General features: G+C 41.1%; 1 protein-coding gene and 1 pseudogene across 1 annotated transcript in view; one reads left to right on the top strand and one right to left on the bottom strand.

The window, feature by feature from the left end:
* Positions 1-21,460, top strand: part of GNA14 (G protein subunit alpha 14) — a 198,029-nt gene that overhangs the window by 48,060 nt on the left and 128,509 nt on the right. The gene's annotated exons all lie outside the window — the stretch shown is intronic.
* Positions 20,481-20,573, bottom strand: LOC115803862 (U6 spliceosomal RNA; annotated as a pseudogene).

The following is a 21,460-nucleotide window of genomic DNA, read 5'->3' as shown; positions in this document are numbered from 1 at the left end:
TGTGGGAACATAACTTCCTGTCACTTGAGATTCAACTTCAGTGACCTGCCTTGCCCATCAAGCATTTATTTCCTAGAAGAGAGAATCTTATTGGATCGATTTTGTCAATACCCAAACCAAAGTCTTTTGTGCCAAATCTCCTCTGAATGTGGACTTTCCTTATGTTTGGCCAATGTGTAGTTGTCTGTGACTAGGATTGGGTCCAGGGCAATCCTCTGTGGCAGAAAACACTTACAGCAGTTAGTATGTACAGGCCCATTGACTCGTGTTGTTCACAACGACCTCACGAAGTAGGTACTCTTATTAACTTCACTTTACACATGAGGAAACTGAGGCACAGAGAGGTTATATAACTTGCCCACGTGTACATAGCCTGGAAGTGGCAGCGCCAGCTTATCTGGCCGTGGAGTCCATGCTCTCAACTTCTCTATGTGGCTGCGTCTGAAAAGAAATTATTCCAAACATGTTTCTTAAAAGGTGACAGCAGCCTTCATAGTTTCCTCCCACAGCTTGTGCCGGTCTAGCAGATAACTAAGGATTCTTGTGGTCTCTGTGATGTGGGTCCTTCTCCTCTCCCACTCCCACCCCACAGGAAGCCTACAAGAACTGCAGGTGGATCTACTTATCTGGTGGTGATGTAATTTATCATTCAAACTGGGACAGCCTGAGAGTGAATGCGGGCACTGTTAATAGCTATGCTGGCACCACAGGCACAAACTAGGACTGCCCGGGGCAAAGCAGTACATATGGTCACTCTAGTTATATGATATATATTACATGAGAATTGAAAGAATCCATATGTGGACCCATGATATTTCTGATCTGCCAGAAGAAGACAAAAATTCCAAATCCCAAAAGGCCTGATTGATAATAGGTACATAATAGATTTTGAATGGATAAATAACTAGGTTCCATTATGTCCCCAAAATGTGTGGAGAAGGACAGAAATATATCGCCAGGAGCAAGGAGTGGTCCGAGCTAGGAAGTGCCAATGGGCCACTCCTAGCAATAACTTCTGTCCAAGCACTTTGCCGTTGAACAAGCTATTGACCTGAAGAAATTAGTCAGCAGGCCCAGGGGAAACTTATTAAATCCCATTTTTGCATCTCTCTGTGAGACTGTGATTAAAATATCAGTATTTGGAGGAGAATTTGGGGTCCACTCAGCATAGCCTGCTGTAGAAAACAACCATAAATGGCTAAAAGGAGGAATAATAGGTCTTTGACAAGCCCAGGACCAGGGACTGCAGGCATCAAGAGTTCCTTTGAATTTGCAAAGCGAACATCACTTTACAAAACTGAAGAAACTTGATTCTTGGGAAATTGAAAGAATGTGCTCAAGGTCACAGAGCAGACATGAAACAAGCAGCTGGTCTCTGGTTCCAAGTCTTTGTTCTTCTCTGTTGGGGGAGGGGGAGGGCTTGGGACACCCCGCTTCCTAGAGCTTCTGGGCCCAGTCGCATTGGGGTTTGGGGGAATGGTTGCAGGATGTGAGAGAGAGCAAGTGGTTCACGTTGGCACAAAGCATTCTCACCTGAGGACGGTGGTTAGCCCCACCTGCCCTGCTCCTTTGCACTCAGCTGGCTGTACCCAGCCTTAGAGTGAAGATCTCTAACTTGTTCAGGGTGCCTGAGGGCTAGCCACAAAATCTGGTATCCCAATTTTACAGGAGTGGCAGAGGGTGGGACTAATGACCGGGTCTTAGTGATCCTGGTTAGAGACAGCCTATCCCATCTCCGCATCACACTCCCAGCCTCCCAGGGTTGGACGCCCAAGGAATAGGACAGGAGCAGTGACCTGGTAATTGCCCCAGACATCATGACCAGTGTCACCTTATATAGTCTGGGATAAGGGCCACGGCGTTCTCTAGGTCCGTGAGGCTTTTTTTGAGATGGCAGTCAATTTGGAAGGATTTATTATTTCTGAAAACGATGGATCTCTAGTTTTACTGGAGTATTTTAGATGGACGTATAGTTTCTGCCCCTCTTACCCGGCTGGTCCATTCCGTTTTCTGGTAATGAATCCTCTTTGTGTTTGAAACCTATTTCTTTATAAGGACAAAATCTGTGCAGAACTGAGGCACTTGAGGATTTCAGCTAAACTACAATGTGGGAAACATTAAATGAGGGTAAGGTTTTAAGTGAGATAAGTGTCGGAAAAACAGTCATTACTGTTCAAACTGAGGATGTGGATATACTTGCACAAAAATAATTTTTTCATTATCATTCAATTTTAAAAATGTTGTCTTTTAAGGTAGCCTGTGCTAATCTATAATTTAAGATTGTAGCACTTGTGACCAAACTTGTTCCTTTCATATTATAGGTTAATATTTTTCACCATTATTTTTATTCCAACAGTTGAGTCATATTGGAAACACAATGTAGAACAAGTTCTAAACAAGTTTTTCAAGTGATATAAAACTGTCATTGGCCCTAGACATAATACAGTTTTCTGGAATTATGTGAGAGACTGAAACCACTGAGGCACTGATGCAGGACAGTCCCAGAGGTCCTCACATAAAAGCGAGGCAAGACTTCATCTTACTGCCATGATCATTCATTGTTTCACTCCATCACCCTTGGTCTGCTGTTTGTGGGCTCTGATGACGAGTGTCTTCACATTAAAGTGATATGAACCCTTAATGGTGAGAGAGGAGTATTTATGATTTCTTTGTTTACTTCCATAGAAAAACATGACTCCTTGGAGAACAAGAGTTTTGGATCATTTTATGGGAATAACAAATTTACTGCAGAGCTGTGTTAGCAGCTGAGCCAGACACTGGGGTACTGGGATGTGTCGTAGCCTGAGGAAGTTATGAGTTCGCCATCAAAGCAGCCCCCTGGAGCTCCGATGGTGTGACCAGAAATTCCAAAGACCTTCCTTCAAAATCTTTTTCTGTCTTCCTGTTTCTGGATTCTACAGAGCCCTCTTTGAAAGTGGTCAGTAAATAGGCAGGTTCCCAGAGTGTTTAATTTATAGATAGGGAATACGAGTAGTTTAAAAGAGGCTATGCTAAAATGATTCTAATTGTGTTGATAGTAAACTAACTCTCTCCTGAGGGCCCTTTTGGCAAAGAGAAGTCTTCTCTGATGACAGCCTTGGCGGGGGAAGGGCCCCATTGGAATATGGTTGGACTTGAGCGCTGGTAAAAACACCTTGACTTGAATCCACTAAAGGCTTGTGACTATCAGACCCACTCATTAAATGTCTGAACAGATGAAGGATAAGCTGTGTTCAAGGTGTGAGAACTGTACTCTCTTTTATTGCTATACTAACCAAATCGGCAAAGCTCTGAACTTTCATTTAGGGGAAAATGGAATTTATCTGAAATTCTTTCTTTGAAGTATAGAGTGTTTAAGAAAGTATGGGGCAGATACTCTTCTTTTTCCCAAAGTAGTAAATTCAGGTGTTCAAGCTTATACAGCCTGGTAATAAGTAAAATGAGTTCTTGAGTGATTTTAACTTAAGATGAGGGATATTTTTCCCCTCATGAACTCTTCAAACAGCTCATGGATCATACTAGCGAGTGCTGCTTTGGTGTCTAGCCTAAGGCCCTTAGTTTCCAAGTGCCCGTAGAGGAGTAGGAAGGTAACTGCTCCAAAGGAAAGTCCTGTGTGATTTATTAGATTTTGTGCATGCACATACTGCTGCCTTTTGGGAAAGGTTAGAATTTAGCAAAGAAGAGGCATATGTTTCCGAGCTGTTTGCTGATAAGGTGGGGTTCAGATGTTTGGCATTTTCAGGTTAGCATATCAGGCTCATATCTTCATAACGTAATTTACTGTGGAAAATGTTTTCTGTGTTTCAGAGAACAGTCATAAACTGGAGAAGGTTTAAAGTGTTCATCCATCCCTTTTGTTACTGAGTTGTTATTGGATGGGGTCATGGAACATATAGCATAGACGTTTGAGGGAACGAGCATAGGTTTTTAGACCATGGAGAATATAAGAAATGACTGACTGGACAATTCAGTTGTGGTCATTATATAAGGAATGTGGAGGGAAAGGTGGGAAACATTAACCTCTAGGCCATATCTAGTTATTGGGGTTATAGCACCATATTAATTCCTTTTTTATAAAGCTCACAAATGCATCAACTAGAAATATCCAGTGGTAGTATCATTAAATAGTATAAGATGAATGTTACTCTGTGAAAATAGGTTGTTTCTCCAACTATTTCACTTCCATCTTCTTAAGCAGAAAAATAAAAACAATAAACATTTATGCTTTCAAATTTTAGATGGGAAGTAAAGTATCTTATATTTTTAAAAATTCTAATAATTTAAAACTTTAAAAAATATTCAGGACACTATCATAGCTAAAAAATAAAAATGTATAGATTTTCCAAGAGTACCAGTCATAATTATTTTGATCTCTGCCCTATCTGATCTCTGGACAAATAGCAAAGCAAATCCTCTTTCTTTCAAAATCACTCTCCCTTAACAAACCATAACATAGAGCCGAAAATATACATACCAGTAGTTCTGTGCTTAGGAGAATTTTTATATCTCTCAATTAAAAATATGAAATAGTAGAAGGTTTTGTTTTATCAAATCGAAAATGTTCATTGCTGCTACCAATTAACAATTCCTTGCAGTTCCATTTCAGCACCACGGATAGCACCACATGGTGCTGCTTCCCTCTCCCCAATTTTAGTCGCTCCATCTCTGGCCTGACAAGGCGGTTTAGGGATGACTGTGACACCATAAATAGTACTTATGCTTGGCATTACAGTGAAAGAACCTGAGGAATATCCCAGTGTCCATTCCCCACCACTCTGACCAGTTAAATCAGACTATCTGGGGTGGGTCCCAAGCATTAATTTTACTTCTTAAAGCTTTCTGGCCTTAAAACCAGTAACAACTGGTAATTTCTAGGGGATGGGGTGGCTGTCTTCTAAAATAGTGATTCTCAGACTTAATTGCCCCTTAGAATTACCCAGATAACTTAAAAAAAATCATTACCTGGTCTTGTCCCTAGACATTGTAACTCAAGTGGCCTGAGTTGGGGCACAGGCATCGCTAGTTTAAAAAAAAAAACAAAAAAACAACCATTCCAGGTGATTCTAATTAACAAGGTTGCCTAACAGTACTCTAAAGTAAGACCTGAAATTAAATTTTTTTCATGTGGAAAGTTTAGGCGACTTTGATATTTCAGTAGGAGCCCCACATTCTAGAAGGAAGCAATGTCTAGTTTTTATGACATTGGACTTGAAGTTGAGAAACTTGGATTCTAGCCATATTTGAAATCAAAGGGGACCCCAACAGCTACTTTCTGTACGTTGCCTGGGCCAAAGCCCCAACCCTAAATGTAGAGCAACAGCATGAAGTGTGAAATCATCACCTTCTCGCAACTTGTCACAAACATTATGTTTTGTCTCTAGCTAAGGTTGGTGATTTCAAACTATGCTCTAGAGAAGTTAGTTTCCTTAGTAACCTTATTTACTTTACCCCCCGTGGGGCATGTGTCTGGCGGATTCATGCTTCTTCAGTAAGTTAGGAATGTGTGGCAGACATCAGTTCGTGTTCAGTAAATATTTTTCGTGCCCCTCTGTGCTTTCCCTCCTCCCTTGCTGTTATATCAGAGCCATGTGCTTTGAGCAAAGTCTCTTCTGGGGCAATGCAGGTAAGAGCCTACGTGCACTTCTTCTCTTCCTTTGCTGCCTCAAGGTTGCATGGACCATTGTTGCAGATAGCATAGCTTCAACATGGAGGAGGGCTGCCTGCCTATGTGAGATTGAGTGTAAATCAGAAAGCTACTGAGATTATACACCAGAGCTTGTCTGATGTGACGGCTACTGTTAATTGCACGTAATGAGATTCTCAAAGATTCGTGAATATCTCTGAGAGTGTCAGCTGATGAGAATCCTTATGTTACCGCCCGTTATAAAGTGAGAGGAGAATACATATGTACATTAATCCTTATGTTCCCATCTATTCAAATTAAGAGAAAAAACAGTAGATACAATATATGGATTCCAGGTTGTGTAAATGTTTTTTCTTCCATTATTCTTATCAGTAGTTCTCCTGTGTACGTTTAACCACCTTTCCAAATTTGTGGCAACCTGGAAGAGAAAACCTCTTCATTTCACCTGAAGTTACCAAACAAGTTCTTTCGTTCAGAAGTAAGGCACAGAAAATCGTGATTGCTTTCAACCTTGCTTTGCCTTTTTCTTCACACCTTAAATACCCATAAGGTCAAGTATATCATTCTGTTGCTGAGACTAGTTTTTACACCAAACCCTTGTTTATATTCAGTGCTAACTTGCTCCCCTGTGTTTCTTGCAGGTCCACTCTTTTGCTAAGCTGATTGTGTGCTACATTCCCTTCTTCCCCGAGGTAGAGCTATAGGATGCCAACCCCCAAATTTCCCCCAACCTCTGGTCTACTGACCACAGAGAAGCAGACACAGGTTAAAATAAACAAACAAATGGCGGTACCTAAAGGGTACAAGAAGTCCAGTTGTTTTGGGCCACTGACTTTCTTGAGCTATGGTGGTTCTCCACCTGATGTCAAGCATCCAGGTCTCTTAGAGGTTTTGATGAAAGATCTTTCTCATTCTACTGCTCATCCCTTGCCTTCCCTCCTTCCCACTTGACTCCCTCACAGAGCCTGCAGATGCCCTGGGAAGTGGAGCCAGCTTACTGGCATTCAACTCCTTGAGCATAGGTTGATTATATCCCAGTGGAGGCTGAAACCTAGATCTTCACTATAAATGCTCCCCTCTCCTGTATCCCCAACATGCTTTATACAGAAAGATTCAACCTAGATTGTTCTCTGGAAGTTTTCAAGGTTTGCGAAAAGTAATTTTCAAGCAGGGTATTAAAGTAGCCTATAAACTAATTTTAGCTGAAATAACGTTACTAAATATTACTAAGTATTCATTTAGCACTAACTGTGTTGTGGGCTTATTATTCATGGCTTACACCTGCAGTTCCTAATCACTTATAGACCTGTGCTAGTCTACCTGCAATATTATCTCCATGAAGCCACCAATGGAACATTTAGCAAATTATTGCTATAGCTCATTAAATTATGACCCCAAAAAATTCAGAAGCATCCTGTATTCACCCTTCTAATTGGACCTGGCCTGACCTCGTTTTTAAAATGTACAGAGTCCCCAGGAGACACGCAGGCAGCAGGTTTTTGCAAGATTTGCAAGGCACTGGATGCCTTTTAGGCTAATTTACTGCTTTAAAATATTTAATTTCTCTGATAGACTCCATTACCTTGGCTAATTCAAACCAATTTGATTTTTTATTTGTAGCTAATTGTAGTTAATTTCTATTTTTAATTACAGATTGTGATTCTAACAAATATTTTTAAAAACCGTGGGTCACAGGTCACAGATCAGTTTGTTGCATATTGAAGCAAAGCTGCCTCTTGTAAGATATCTTTTGGAATGTACTTGGAACTAGTGTCTCATTGCATAGTCTGGAGAACTAAGAAGTATATATTTGTTTTCATTTTATGAAAGAAAGAGAGGGTGGAAAGAGAGAAATGTCCGAAAGGTAAGACTAATCCAAGATAGAAGGAAGATGCAAGACTTGTCTGAATTTTTTGGGATATTATTTCCCAGTCTAAATACTTTTACAGACACATTTTATAATCTCTCCTCCCTCCAAGTTAGGTCTGTGTTTCTTCTGCTGATATTTTTTTCTTGTGAAACATTTGTTGCCACTGTGACTGTTCCTTTTTCAATTCCTTATCGCTCGCTGGCCAAAAAATCACTAACTACCATTGAAGACCAACTGTAGTTTTCCAAATGACCTGATTTTTCTGCTTAACATTCTGAGTTGTCATAGGCTTTCCAGTTCACACTGCTCAGAGCTTCCCCCAAGTCCTTTGATCTCAGCGGCCTCTTTGAATTGCTCCTCAGTTGCTAGAATACCAACATTCCCACAGTGTAAATATGCTCCAAGTGAAGACAGATTCTCCTATAATGTGACACCCTAGCATCAAAGGCAAGGACTCCTGACTTTCTTCAGTCCATCTGTGACCCTCCTCCAGCTCCTGAAGGAAAGGACCAATGACTATTTTCTTGGTTTGTGTATACACACAGGCCTCAGACTCACTGAATTCAAATTCTCAGGATAAAGGTTTAGTTTCAGGTTAAATAAAGTGCGCGTTCTACTTCTTCACATTCTCATCCTCCAGAAACTGGCATGTTACAGGAACACCAGAATGATTACATGAATGAATGATGGAACTGAAAAGCAAAAGAGTTGAAGGAAAACAGTTCTGTATTTTAATATTTCTATGTCTTTTCCCACTTATGAACTGATATAATGCTTACCATTTACTCAAATGACTACACTGTTGAGGATAAATATAAATGGCAAAATAAGTATTTTTCCTCCTTTGACTATTAACTGCTTATAACGTATAAGCAGCACAGACTGGCTTTTACCCTGTGCTGTATTGTGTGGCCTGATCTCTATACCCCAGTGTCTGCCTAGTCTCCCAGTCTTTCTCTCTAGTTTTGGTTTCACTTTTTCCCATACCCAGTCAGGATTCTTAGCAAGGCTTCACTTCTTCAACGTTCTGTGACTACTTTTTTTGCACCTAGCTCGGGCAACCCAGGGTAACCTCAGTGTTTAGGCCACAGCTGAGATGGTGTTTGTGGGAGTCCATGGCAGCCGGGCCCTCCCTGCCACTCATCACTGTTCCTGGGGCTTTCCTTGTCTCAGTCCAAGCATCAAACCTTGTTGTAGGCCCTCAGCCGCTGTGCTCCCCATTCCAGAATAGCTCCGTGGCTTAAATGAGTATCATTTTGAACCTCTGGTGGACATTAGCACCTTTTACCTTTTCGAAGGCTCCATCTTTGGTCATTATCCTCCTCTAAACCTGCTCCTTCATTGATTCTCCTTCTTGCCTTGATCTTTAGAACCACTCTTCTGTTTGACTGACTTCCTCGGTATGGCTCTTATTGCTAAAAAGAAATTCCTTTGATCTGTTCCTCTCTTTAAGCGACCAACAGCCTGTCTCTCCAAGTCACTTCTAAAACGTTCAGAGAAGGTCGTGTTTGCTACCCTTGCTTTTTTCTGTTCCAGCCACCGTGCTGATACTGCTGTCTTTGAAGCCTGGGGTAACCTGTAATCACCAGATCAGAAGCACTGTCTCATCTTTGTCTGTTTTCACTACGGCTCAGCAGTTGGCACCCGTGGGCCCCCCTCCTTCTTGACACTGCCTTTGCTTTGCTCACCAGGCAGCACCATCTCCCAGTTTTCCTGCACTCTGTCTTTACAGGATCCTACACTGGCTCCTTTTCTTTTTACTGACTTCCCTTGTCCAAGCTTCTGTCCTTGCCTCCACTGGCAGGATTTTTTCTAGTGCCAGTTTTATGCGTGTGTTTCAATTTCTCATCCCTTTTTGTGCAGGGCAGTGACCTGGGCTCCTCTCCCCACACAGATGTGAAAGCCTCAGCCCCCAGATCTAATGGCCTGTGTCCTGTTCCAACACACCTGAGCTTTTTGACCCATTGCTCTGATATTTAATTGCTTCTGTTTATGGCAGCAGGGAATTCCTTTTCCTGCTTTTCCAAGTTTGGCTGTGTATTCTTGTGGCATTACACTTGATCCAGCATTTTTATGAGTTTGGAGAGTTGTGGGGTGGGTTTTGGTCTGGTCACCTCTGTCAATGCTATTGACTAAGGGTTGCCAACATCCACCTTCTAAGGCACAGACCTGATATCTTCACTCCCCTTTCAAAACCTTTGACTCTCTGTTACATCCAGACCAAAGTTCAAACTGCTTGGCATTGCAGGGCACGCGAGCCCTAAATAGTTAGACCTTCACCTTCTTTCTCAAGTTTGTTTCTTGTTACACCTCTTGGATTTTTCAGTGATAGCAATCGATGATCCCGGCATATTCTCTGCCATCTTTATTTCTTAGAGCTGCACTGTCCAATAAAAATATGAGCCACCTAGATAATTTTAATGTTCTGTTAATTGTATTTTTAAAAGTAAAAAGATAGGAAAAAAAGGTAAAAAGATAAATAGGTGAAATTGTAATAATATATTTTTAACTCAGTATGTCCAATATATTATCAACATGTGCTCAGTATAAACATTATTAATGAGATATTTCACACTCTTTTTTTAAAATACTAAGCCTTTGAAATCCAGTGTGTTTTTACAGCACTTCCCAATTTGGACTAGTCATGTTTCAAGTGCTCAATAGCTGATGTGGCTGATAGCTACCATATTGGATGGCACAGTCTTAGAGCATTGATTCTACCCACACCTGCCAAACAAAACGCACCTCAAATACCACTTATCCCAAGATTCCAATATTTCCTGTCAAATTTGATCTCTGGCCACACAGAGTACTTTTAGAATTCCTTTGATTGCGTACTTATCACAGCCTGTCTTGTATTCATTTATTTATGTATTTATCTGTCTCAGAGATTGTGAAATCATAGAAAGTACATATTATCCCTTGCTCATCTTTGAACAATAGTGAGAAGGTATAGAGGAAAATTGGACTTTGGCAGAAAATCAACCCAAGTTCAAATGCTAATACTACCATGGTGCAGTGGCAGAGGCTATATAATTATGGCCCTTTTTCTTTTTTTTCTTAAAAAATTTTATTTATTTATTTATTTTTGGCTGTGTTGGGTCTTCCTTGCTGCATGCGTGCTTTCTCTAGTTGGGGCAAGCGGGGGCTACTCTGCGTTGCGGTGCGCGGGCTTCTCATTGCGTTGGCTTTTCTTGTTGTGGAGCGTGGGCTCTAGGCACGTGGCCTTCTATAGTTGTGGCTCACGGGCTCTAGAGTGCAGGCTCAGTAGTTGTGGCCCACGGGCTTTGTTGCTCCGCGGCATGTGGGAACTTCCCGGACCAGGGCTTGAACCCTTGTCCCCTGCATTGGCAGGCGGATTGTTAACCACTGCGCCACCAGGGAAGCCCAGCCCTTTTTATTTCAATTGAAGCATAGTTGATTTACAGTGTTGTGTTAATTTCTGCTGTGCAGCAAAGTGATACACACACACACACACACACACACACATTCTTTTTTATACTCTTTTCCATTATGGTTTATCAGAGGATAGTCAATATAGTTCTATGTGCTATATAGTAGGACCTTGTTGTTTATCTATTTTTTATACAATAGTTTTTATCTACTAACCCCAAACTCCCAGTCCACCCCTCTCCGCCCTGACCTTGGCAACCACAAGTCTGTTCTCTGTCTGTGAGTCTGTTTCTGTTTCGTAGATAGGTTCATTTGTGTTACATTTTAGGTTCCACATATAAGTGATATCATATGCTGTTTGTCTTTCTCTTTCTGACTTACTTCACTTAGTATGATAATCTCTAAGTCCATCCATGTTGCTGCAAATGGCATTATTTCATTCTTTTTTTTATGACTGTGAGATAGATAGATAGATATCACATCTACTTTATCCATTCATCTGTCGATGGACATTTAGGTTGTTTCCATGTCTTGGCTATTATTGAATAGTGCTGCTATGAACATAGGGGTGCATGTATCTTTTTGAATTATAGTTTTGTCCAGCTATATGCCCAGGAGTGGAATTGCTGGATAATATGGCAACTTGATTTTTCATTTTTTGAAGAACCTCCATACTGTTCTTCATAGTGGTTGTACCGATTTACATTCCCACCAACAGTGTAGGAGGGTTCCCTTTTCTCCACACCCTCTCCAGCATTTGTCATTTATAGACTTTTTAATGGTGGAATTATGGCCCATTTTTGAACCTCAGTTTCCTCATCTACAAATCAAGGTAATACCTCTGTTACAGGGTAAATGAGCATTAAACAAGGTGTGCCTAGTACTTGGTTGAGGCTCAGTGAATTATTACTATATCAGTATTTCCCTTATTCTAGGATACCACTAATTTAAAGTGCACCATTAATTTAATAACAAAGAGCTATTAAAGAAAGTAAGGAAAAGATCACTATATTAAATATGCACATGGATTATAAATTGTACCCATGTTCAGAAACATTAAAATTTGAGGACTCGTACATTGCTAATGGGAATATAAAAAGATACAGCCACGTTAGAAAACTCTTTGACAGTTCCACGAAATGTTAAACGTGGAGCTAATATATGACCCAGCAAGTCTATTCCTAGGTATCTAGCCAAGAGAATTGAAACCTAGGTCCATTGAAAAACTTGCACATGAATGTTCATAATAGCCAAAAAGTGGAAACAACCCAATCTATTAACTGAAGAATGGATACAGGAAATAGGCATATCCATACAATAGAATATTATTTGGCAATAAAAAGGAATGAAGTACTGATGCGTGCTATAGCATTGATGAACCTCAGACAACATGGTCATCGAAAGAAGCCAGTCACAAAAGAGCACATGTTACATGATCCCATCCTGAAGTGTTCTGAATAACAAAATCTCCAGAAACAGAAAGATTAGTGTTGCCTGGGCTGGCGTGGTAATGGCATGGGGAATCTCTGCTCATGGGTATAAGGTTTCTTTTTGGGATAATGAAAATGTTCTAATATGAGATTATGGTGATGATTGCACAGCTCAGCACATATACTAAAAACCATTGAATTGTACACATTAGATGGGTAAACTTTATAGTATGTAGATTATGTCTCAATAAAGTGACTAAAAATTGAGGAGGAAATTGTTTTGGAATGAAGGGCATACATATTTACTTGTTTCCCTTAAAGAAGTGGCTTCTGTTGAGTTGTCTCTCCCTTGCCATTCTCTAAGCTCTTCGGGAGCAGGGACCATCTCCATCTTATTCACAGCTGTTTCACAGGACCTGATGCGTAGTAGCTGCTCAAGAAACCTGTTGGGCAGGACAATTCTGGCCCCTCCAGCAAGGGGGCGGAGCAGCTAAAGCACCAGCCACATCTGGCAATGTGTATTTCCATTTACCAGTTGTGCCATTTTAGATACCCAAGTGCCAGTGACCTCAATGCCACTGTGCTAACAGGACCATGGTCCTCTTGGCCCCTCTTGTTAGTTACCACCTCGTTGCCAGGATCAAGAAAAGAGCATGCCTGAGACATGTTTCAGAAGATGTTAATAGCATGAGTAAGTTCAGTCCACCTTCTGTGGGGAAGAAACTTTGTTTTCTCGACCCCATTTAAAAAAAAAACAAAACAGGCAAAAGATACAGGAGGCTGGATATTCAGCTTAAGATGGCGTCTGGAGCAGTAGGGCTCTTTAATGAAATAAGAGTGGGCATGTGGGACTTGGGTTCCTCGTCAAGGCTCGGCTAAATGGAAGGCCCTTTCTGCCTGTGCACCGGCAAACTTGTCTGATGTGAAGTTCCGCGAGACTCAAGTAGCAGAGCGCTCTGCTGCTCTCAGAAGTGGTGTGACATTCGGTTTACCAATTGAATCCCATGAAGGCTTGCTGAAGGGCCACTCTAATGTCTAAATTGCATCTTTGCTGCCTCCACCGGGCAGCCAAAAAGGGTTTGCTGGGCGCAGGCCTGTCTGCTCTGAGCGGGCTGCCAAGGGTGAGCAGTGGCAGAACAAGAAAGGGCCCCCTGACCGATTCTGAGAGACTTGACTATCCCTACCCACCGCTGCGCCCCCAGAAGGCACAGTTAGTGTTGCCTCCTCAGTATGACTGGGGCTCTGCTTACCCCCCGCCAGCCTATCCAGTACTCCCAATTTGGCCAGATCCTTATTTGTGCTTCTGAACCAGTATCTTAGTCTAACCTGTGTGCTTTTTTTTGAACCTGGGTAATTATTTTTCTCCGTCTTGCATTCTTTTTTTTGTTGTTGTTAAAGTATAGTTGATTTACAGTATCATGTTAGTTTCAGATACACATAGATAGCACACATGTCTATATACACATATATATATTCTTTTTCAGATTTTTTCTCTTACAGATTACTACAAAATATTGAGTATAGTTCCCTGTGCTCTACAGATCCTTGTTGGTTATCTATTTTATATATAGTGGTGTGTATTCTATCTTGCATTCTTTAATCATGTGTTTGAGTTATGCTAGCTGATGCTGTTTCCTCAAGGAGTTTCCAGTCCAGCCTTTCCTCTGTCTTTCTCCTCTTCCTCCCCTTCTTTTTTCTTTTATTATCTGGAATCTTTTAGGCCCCAAATATGAAAGTCAATAAGTATCAGTTTAGGGGCTTCCCTGGTGGCGCAGTGGTTGGGAGTCCGCCTGCTGATGCAGGGGACACGGGTTCGTGCCCCGGTCCGGGAAGGTCCCACATACCGCGGAGCAGCTGGACCCGTGAGCCATGGCCGCTGAGCCTGCGCGTCCGGAGCCTGTGCTCCGCAACGGGAGTGGCCACAACAGTGAGAGGCCCGCGAACCGCAAAAAACAAAACAAAACAAAAAATAAGTATCAGTTTAGACCAAGACATGGTAAATGTCATCACAGCGCTTGCTGGCCACAGTTTGAATACTTTAACTCTGAAAACTGCCCCCGAAAAACATACTTTTTAAAACCTGTGGGGGAGAAATGGTGATAAGTCAGAACTAATTGTAATTGTTTCTAGCGCTTGTCTCATTTTGCGTGCTCTCATACTGAGAATGAATTCATGATTCAAGTTCACTCCAGGAAGAAAGTTAAAATTAGTTCTTTATGAGGAGTTCATAACAGAGGAAGCTTATAAGAGTCACAGTTCTCCTAAAAAGCTTTATGGCTGTAGAGTACCTTACGCTTGTCATGCGGAGAACTTGGAACATGAACCATGTTTGCTACAGTTTGCATTTTTGTAAATATGGAAATTGAAAATTGGAGAAGGTTAATAATCTTGTTTTCTAAAAAAGAGTAGGTAAAATGTAAGTATAGGAACAGTGCATTTCAAATCAATGTTACCTCTGCGTTTGCATTAACAGATTAAGATCTGTAATGTATTTCTACGTGTGGCCTTGTTTGGCAGGATCATTTCTAACTAAAAAATGTATGGTACATTGGAGAACAAACACCTGATCCTGGCACACGGCTTGTATTATCAGTTACTATACATGAAGGTCATTCCAAGGTTGACATTTGCTGGGAAAACAGACAGTGCTCTAGGGCTCTGGACGAGGGTGTAAGATAAATACAAGTTATTTTTTAAACATTAGCAAAGTATTTGAGATTTGCAGTTCACTCTCCCAAGATTCAAATTTTAGCCACATTTGAAAAGCAGAGAGATATACTAGTTAGTTGTTTAGTTAGTTATAAATTAACTATGCTAGGGCCCCAAATGATTTATGTTCTGAGAGCAAAGAAGACAGTTTTTAAAAGGGTGGGAGTAGGTTAAGTAAGTACTTAAAACTCTGGGACTTAGAGTTGTATTGTCATTCCTGGTGATGAGAGTAAGAACTTACAATATTGAGTGGACATTTTGAAGCCTTTTGAACTTTTCTTGGTTGGGTTATTTGTTCTTTTACGATTAATTTGAGTATTTTCACGCACTGCTGATGAGATATGCTGACTGGCATATCCACTCCGGAGGGCAGTTTTGTGGTGTCTCAATGTTTCAGAAGCACAGGCAGTTTTTTGACTTCAGGTCTACCTTTGAGAAACACTTCCATATGTGGACAAGGATTCATGCATAGCTGGGTTTTTCAGCCTTAGCACTACTGATATTTCGGGCCAGACGATTCTTTGTTTTGGGAGGCTGTCCTGTGCATTGTAGGATGTTTAGCAGCATCCCTGGCCTCTACCCACTAGATGCCAGTGGCAAACCCGGTTGTGACAACCAAAAATGTGTCCAGACATTGCCGAATGTGCCCAGGGGAGCAAAATTGCTTCCTGTTGAGGGCCACTGATGTATAAGAATGCTACTGGGGCACTTTCTTTGTAATGTCAGATGAACGGCAAATATCCTAAATGCCCATCTTTTAAAACAGAACCGTTCAATAGAAATATAATGTGAGCCACGTAAGTAATTTTATGTTTTCTAATGATTGCATTAATAAAAGTAGAAACAAGTGAAATTGATTTTAATGTTTTATTTGATCCAATATATCCAACATATTTTCCTTTCAACATACAATTAAGATTAAAAAATTATTAACAAGATAACGTATATATTTTTTCTTAGTAAGTATTCAAAATCTGGCATGTATTTTGTACGTACGGCACATCTCAGCTCATACCAGCTTCGCTCAAGTATTCGATAGCCACCTGTAGCTAGTGGCTACCATATTGGATGGCATGGATTTAGAGGAATGGCTTCTAAAAATAACTATGCCATGTTCCTACTGTGCACCAGTTACAAATAATGAGGCTGAGAAGTACCGCATGGAAAGAGCTCAAAGGCGTATTATTAAGTGAAAACATGGCAGCAGAATAATACGTGTGGTATGACACATGTTAAAAATTATTTTGAGGGACTTCCCTGGTGGCGCAGTGGTTAAGAATCAGCCTGCCAATGCAGGGTACACGGGTTCAAGTCCTGGTCCGGGAAGATCCCACATGCTGTGGAGCAACTAAGCCCATGCACCACAACTACTGAGCCTGCCCTCTACAGCCCGTGCTCCACAGCAAAGAGCAGCCACCACAATGAGAAGCTCGTTCACCGCGACGAAGAGTAGCCCCCTGCTCGCTGCAACTAGAGAAAGCCCACGTGCAGTGACGAAGACCCATAACAGCCAAAAAGAAATAAATAAATTAATTTAAACGATTATTTTGAAAAATGAAATGTACATGTATTTTCATATATAGATATATTCACTAATATATCTGTGAAAAGACATATGTATGCAAATAAATAGAAAGAGTTCTGGAAGAACACCCATAACTGAGAAGGGACTGGGGTTTGGGGAGGGGAGCAGTGGAGGTGGCCAAGGCAGGATTTAGCTGTAATATCTTAACTTTTTAAATAAGGAAAGATATATTCATGTATAATATATTCGTGTGTAACTTGCGTAGTAATAAGGCTTTAAAAAGAGCTCATTAGGTCTAACCATACTGACAGCCTCTGCATGTCAGTGGTTTTCAACCTGGGCTGTACCTTAGAATCAGCAGGGGGGCTTTCTAAAAATATCCTGCCTGGACCCCGCCTTGCACCGATCTTCTATCTTAAACTCTTCAGATGATTCCAAAGTGTGGCCAGGATTGAGAACCACAATCCTGGTTGTTTGAAGGTGTGTCCTTCAAACAATTATCTGAGGACATTTCTCGAGAAAAGAGTTTGATAAGGATCTGATGGAAGGTACTTTGAGGCATATTGTCTGGTGAGGGTTTTCTGTTGTTGAAAAAGGGCAGATTCATATTTTAAAGATAAACAGATCAAATGAGCTGAGGGATGGGTTTAACATTGTTTTGTGAAAATTGTACTTCCTGACAAGACTCTTCCTAATCCATGGCCATCCAACTTCAAGTCAAGTTTCGCCAAGAGTCTGTAAAAGTAGCGCTGGGGGCTTCCCTGGTGGCGCAGTGGTTGAGAGTCCGCCTGCCGATGCAGGTGACACGGGTTCGTGCCCCGGTCCAGGAAGATCCCACATGCCGTGGAGCGGCTGGGCCCGTGAGCCATGGCTGCTGGGACTGTGAGTCTGGGGCCTGTGCTCTGCAGCGGGAGAGGCCACAGCAGTGAGAGGCCAGTGTACCACAAAAAAAAAAAAAAAAAAAAAAAAGTAGCGCTGGTCTTTCTTTAAAGCAATTCTACATGAACTCTAACAAACGAACATATATAGTGGCAAGACCCAAAGTTGCACTCCATAGAAAATTGTCTAATAGGTAGTTCACAAAAGAAAGGATTATATAGACTTTAAAAATTATTTATTTAGATTCTTGAGCGCATCGTCACCATTTGAAAATAGGAGATTAACCATCCTTGGTATTTAGAAAGTACTACTTCAGTTGGATTGATAGGAAAAATCTCGTTAAAAATTTTTTTTCCTTTTTCTGTGTTCTGCCTGAGTGCATGACAGTTACAATGTCAGTGCCAGCCAGGGTGAAGCCAGTGTAATTTCATTTGACAAGATAAGCCCCTCTGAGAATCAGGCTTATTTTACACTTGATCCAGGGTCAATATTGGTTTGGGATGCAGTTCTTATATAGTTCTCCGTCATTGGCCTCCTCTGCACTTAGAAATGAAACAAATCAATGTTTGGTAAGACTTAGAGCCATTATCTGTCTGTTCTGAGGCTTTGAAAATACCCAGAAATTGCCTGACTTACTGAATGCTCCATTCATTTGTCCCGGGGTTTAAAGGAGCACACTCTTGTCACCATGGAAACAGACTCACATTCTAAGGAAACTGATTCAGAGCCTCCCTCCTAATGATAATATATAGCATGAGCTCTGAAGAGAATAAAGGATCTATATTAGATTCCATTGTTGAGACGATGGTGTCCCCTTGATCCACGGATCTCTTCCTTGTTTCGTTTTAGTCCCTAGGTTGACATTTGCGGGGCAATAGTATCTGGTGAGAGTTTGATACTTTAATCCCTTGCCACTGAGCATCTGCATTTGTGTGAACAGCCCAAATGTCCGGTTGGTTTCATACAGACTCTGAGGTTGGTGGGCATTTGATAACAGCTACCAGTGTTTGCTCCCAGAAGCCTAGTAATCTGGTATTGGGCTCTAACTCTGGCTGGGGCTGGAATAAACTAGTTAAGACCTATAGGAGGCCCCATGATCTGAAAATGGTCGATTTAGGAAAAAGACTACTTAAAGTGACCCTAATTAGAATGGGTCCCAATATTTTATACTAAATATTGGGGGTAGGGGTGGCTTAATTGGAATTTTCATTTTGAAAAATAAAACAAAAATTATAAACATAAAGTTATTTGATCTTATAATTTAAAAACTTAGCTTTTAATGTCAAGAATGGTTGTAGGGCTTCCCTGGTGGCGCAGTGGTTGAGGTGGCGCCTGCCGATGTAGGGGACATGGGTTCGTGCCCTGGTCCGGGAAGATCCCACATGCTGCAGAGCGGCTGGGCCCGTGAGCCATGGCCGCTGAGCCTGCGCGTCCGGAGCCTGTGCTCCACAACGGGAGAGGCCACAACAGTGAGAGGCCCGCGTAGCGCAAAAAAAAAAAAAGAATGGTTGTAAATATAGGTTGAATCAAGCATGAAACAAGTATGGCATTTTAAAAAATATTTATATGCACAACACACTGTCATAAGCATGTGTAGATTTTGATATCATCTCTCAACTCACCACCTACCCAATAGACACAAGTATGGTATTAAAAAAACCTTTTTTTTAAATTGAACTATAGTTGACTTACAGTGCTGTGCCAGTCTCTGCTATACAGCAGAGTGACTCCGTTATACGCATATAGACATTCTTTTTTTTTAATATTCTTTCCCATTTTGGTTTACGGGATATTGAATATAGTTTCCTGTGCTATACAGTAGGACCTTGTTGTTTAAATATGGTATTTTTTGTTGTAAAATTTCCAGCAGAACTTGGTAGCTAATAGGTGTGTTCCGGCACTTGGGGCTTTTGCCAGATGCTAGTGTTTGAATGTTTCAATCATTCAAACCACTCCCTCTTCACTACCTCAGTAGGTTCCTGCCTCCCTTTTTCCTGTTACTTTCTACTTCCCAGAATAAATGCCTTACTCTAGCTTCGTGGCTCCCTTCTTTGCCCTCCTCCTCCCTCATATGTGATAATTCTTTTGGATTCTGTCCCTTCATTTGTGTTCTTCAAGTAGCTTCCTTGCTCCTAGCCCTCATCCCTTACTCACTTTAGGTGCTCCGTCCTTGTTAGGACTATTCAGACTCTACACTTCCTTTCTCCCTAGAGTTTCCGTAGCACTTATCTGTTGCATCCAATGTGGCACTTAATCACACACTACTTTCTAAATGTATTTAAATGATGTGTTGTTATATGCCTTGCCTACTCACACAGTGTCCTTGAGAGAAAGGATGGTGTATCTTGAGGACCCTAGCACAAAGCCATTCACACTCTTGGATCTCAAGATCCTATTGTCGAATTTTGTTCAGTTATTTGAACTCAGTGGTTTCTGAGTTTTCTGAATACATAGTGTTAGCCTATGATTTTACTGTTTTACAACTGCTGAAGTTTTCTAACGGAATCCCATAAGCAGCTATTCCAGAAACATCTACAGACTCATAGGATGTTAGAGGGAATTACTTCTAAATACATATATGGGTAATTCATGTGGCTAAAATCTTGACTGTGGGTTGAAAACGTCCTAGTCCATCAAGCTTTGAAATCCTCCAAAGAAAGTCAATAATATTGGGTTGGCCAAAATGTATGTACCCAATACATCGTTTGAGCTTTATCCCAAAGTGAAGGATGAAGCAGTGCAAAAGAGGAGAGATTTCCTAAGAAAGAAAGACCCCTCTGTAAGGCCCCTTTTGACTGGTAGAAACTAGGCAACAGGAAAATAAGATATAGATTTGATGTTTGTTAGCGTACTAACAAGTTAGCTAGCTAAAGGAAAATGGAATCACATCCTAGTTTCCTGAGTTTTGTGCTAAGTATTGACTTAAGTGTTAGGAAACACTTATTATAAAACATTTTTAAAAATTGAAATGTAGTTGATTTACAATATTATTAGTTTCAGCTGTACATCATAGTGATTCAATATTTTTAGAAAAATATGGAATACTTTACGAATTTGAGTGTCATCCTGCTAATCTTCCCCGTATTGTTCCAATTTTAGTAGATGTGCTGCAGAAGTGAGCACCACCATTTTTTATTGTGATAAAATATATATAACAAAATTTACAGGCTTTCCTGGTGGCGCAGTGGTTGAGAGTCCGCCTGCCGATGCAGGGGACACGGGTTCGTGACCCGGTCCGGGAAGATCCCACATGCCGCGGAGCGGCTGGGCCCGTGAGCCATGGCTGCTGGGCGTCTGCGTCCAGAGCCTGTGCTCCGCAATGGGAGAGGCCACAACAGTGAGAGGCCCGCGTACCACAAAAAAAAAAAATTTAGTACACCATTTTAAGATGTACAACTCAGTCATTAAGTACATTTACAATATTGGGCAACCATCACCACTATCCATTTACAGAGCTTTTTCATCATCCCAAAGAGAAAGTCTGTACCCATTAAACAATAACTCTCCATTCCTCTCAACCCAGCTCCTAGAAACCTTTATTCTACATTCTGTTTCTATGAATTTGCTATTCTAGCTAGGTACCTTGTATAAGTGGAATCATATAATATTTTCCCTTTTGTGTTTGACCTATTTCACTTGGCATAATGTTTTTAAGGTTCATCTGTGTTGCAGCATGTATCAAAATTGCCTTCCTTTTTAAGGCTGAATGATATTCCATTGTATGTAGATACCACATTTTGTTTATCCCTTCCTCTGTTGATGGGTGAACATTTTGTTAAACTGTGAAATATTGGTATCACGTGCTTGGCATGTTACAGTGTTTTTTCTGATTCACCCTCACCCTTCCCCCCCTTTAAAAGATTTCTTATCTCTGGCCTCTACAGAGGGATTTCTGTATCGCAGTAAATAAGTTTGTTCAACTAGTCTGGGAAGGTATTTTGACCCAACAGAGAGGGATGGATGAGACCAGGTGTGATCAGCTTAACCACACGCCATCCTTACTGTCAGCC

The sequence above is a fragment of the Delphinapterus leucas genome, chromosome 6 (genome assembly GCF_059928025.1).
Source record: "Delphinapterus leucas isolate spDelLeu-1000000601 "Yukka" chromosome 6, BTC_Dleu_Yukka2, whole genome shotgun sequence".
Classification (NCBI taxonomy): Eukaryota; Metazoa; Chordata; class Mammalia; order Artiodactyla; family Monodontidae; genus Delphinapterus; species Delphinapterus leucas.
The sequence above is the reverse complement of the archived record's forward strand: the minus strand, read 5'-3'. Positions and strand labels throughout refer to the sequence as shown.